At 47.6% G+C, this 2,179-nt stretch overlaps 1 long non-coding RNA gene across 4 annotated transcripts in view; it reads right to left on the minus strand.

Annotated features, from left to right (window-relative positions):
• Positions 1 to 6: 6 nt before the first annotated feature.
• LOC108640840 overlaps positions 7 to 2,179 on the minus strand; it is an 8,450-nt gene continuing 6,277 nt past the window's right edge. For 3 of the 4 annotated variants that reach the window (XR_001921543.3, XR_001921542.3, XR_001921540.3), the window contains 2 exons: positions 1,393 to 1,570; positions 7 to 420 (listed from right to left, as the gene is read on the minus strand). This is a non-coding gene — a long non-coding RNA (uncharacterized LOC108640840). The remainder of the gene's footprint in view (positions 421 to 1,392; positions 1,571 to 2,179) is intronic. The other variant, XR_001921541.3, reaches the window with a different exon arrangement.

Raw genomic sequence — 2,179 nt, forward strand, 5'->3', positions numbered from 1 at the left:
TTTTTGTTGCAATAACGTTGGTTTGTCCATGGGTTTATTAATTGTGTAATGAAATGCTGTTTACCTTCCAAGAGCAGAAAAGTAGCAGAAGAGTCTCTCCAAGAGCAGCACATCTTCAGAGGTGGAATTAAAACCATGGAATCCCAGAAGGTCTGGGTTGGAAGAGACCTTAAAGCTCATCTAGTTCCAACCCCCTGCCAAAGGGCAGGGAATGATGGCCAATCCTCATAGAATCCGAGTTGGATGGGGGTTGGAGCAGCCTGGGCTAGTGGAAGGTGTCCCTGCCCATGGCAGGGGGTGGAATGAGATGAGCTCTAAGCTCCTTCCAGCCTAAGCCAGTCTGTGATTCCATGATTTAAAATCCAGGCTCTCATCCACCAGCTCCCTGTTTCTGTCCTGTGGCAGCAGCCATAGTAAAGTCTGTGTGGCCAGAGAGGATCAGCACGGAAAGTGAGGGGAGAGACACAGGACAACGTTTGGAACATGAGGGAAGGTCTGAACCCTGGATCCAAACCAGAAATATTTGGAGAACAAATATTTCCTTTCTCTCCCTCCCTCCCAGGAAGCCAGAGCTCCTGCTGCTCAGCAATGAGCAAAATACAGAAATGTCAGGAAAGCTCTTGGACTGGCCTAAAACCAGCTCCATGAATGTCTCCATGTCAGGGAGAGGTTACAGGCTGGTTTTGTCCCGGGGTTAAAGGCAGCAGCACAAAGTGCCCTGAGCATGTGGACACCTCATCACAGCACTGGATTTTTAGGAAATCGAGCTTCCTGCAGGGAATATTTCTCGCAGGAGTGGTGTCAGAGACCTTGCACTCCAGGACTCCTGGCATGAGGGAGCACTAAACAAATCTCCAGGCTTGGAACAGATCTGCCCCCGGGGCCGTGGCAGCATTCCAGCCCTTCCCTTGGAGAAAACATCCCATGGCACCAGGGTGTCGTGTCCTTCCCTGATGGACAGGCTTCTCTCTGCCCCTGTCAGAGCTGGTGCTGTTGCCTGATGTGGAACAGCAGTTCCTCCAGCCCTAAACCTTTCCCTGAAGGGTTAATCCCACCGTGCCAGGCCTGGTTCCTCTGGGCAGGGTCGGTGGTGCTGGTCTGGGGCTCTGTGTGGCACCAAACCTCACCCATGGCTTGGCCAAACCTCTCTTGGGGCCAAACCCATCCCTATTAAAGCTCCCAGGAGGGTGGAGCTGGGTGGGATCAGTCTCTTCTCCCAGATAACAAGTGCCAGGACAAGAGGGAGCAGTGGGATTTCAAGCAGTCAGTCAGGGCCTCATGGGGGACAGTTTTCCACTGAAAGTTGCCCAGAATTTAATGTTCTCCACAGAAAGAGTCCAGCCCATGGCTGGTCCTGCTGCTTCTCCAATAGGAAATTAGATTATCACTTACCACAGATGTGCTTCCCATGTGTGTCCAGCTTTCATTCCCACTGGGAAATCACAAATCAAAGTGCTGATGTGCCTCGTGGATTAAAGATGACGAAGAGCCCTTGCTCTGAGGTGTTGTAGGATCTGGGATCCAGCCTGTGCCTTGCAGGTGGAGTTTTTCCACAAAAGAAGAAATTAGACTGCAGGAAAAAAGCATCTTAATTTTTCTCAGCAGCATCAAAAGTGCATGAAATAGAAACTGGAGCCAGTTGATGCCACATATCATTAAAATATATTAACCAAAATAAAAGACAGACTGACTTCCTTTCACTGTGTGTTTTTAATACTGAAAAAAAAAAGAGCAGAAGAATGAAATTGGGGAAATTTCTGAGACACCCTCCCTTCAATTTTATTTTTTTTTAAATGGGGGCTTATTTACATCATGGAAATTGGATGTTGGATTTCATCTTTGCTGGTTACAGGTGGTTCAGTGTGTCCTGCTGGAGGAAGAATAAACTCCAAAAGCTGTTGTAACAGGGAGAAAACTATAAATTAATAGGCTGAGCACTAATGTGGAGCTTTCATCCTCCCAGCAGAGCACAAATGAATTGGGATGGGATAATGAAAAGGGCCCTGCCAGAGATTAATGTTGAAGAGATTTTGACACCAGAAATAAAATTTGTGTGGTGGAAAAAGGAGCATCTGGCATTGCCCTGTGAGTTGCTCCCAGCTCACGATAAGCCCTGAGCACATTTTTATATCTTCTAAAAATCAGTTGATTTCCAACTGTCAGAACAATGAGTCCTTTT

This window comes from Manacus vitellinus, unplaced genomic scaffold, assembly GCF_001715985.3.
Source record: "Manacus vitellinus isolate BGI_N305 unplaced genomic scaffold, ASM171598v3 scaffold_45_pilon, whole genome shotgun sequence".
Taxonomy (NCBI): domain Eukaryota; kingdom Metazoa; phylum Chordata; class Aves; order Passeriformes; family Pipridae; genus Manacus; species Manacus vitellinus.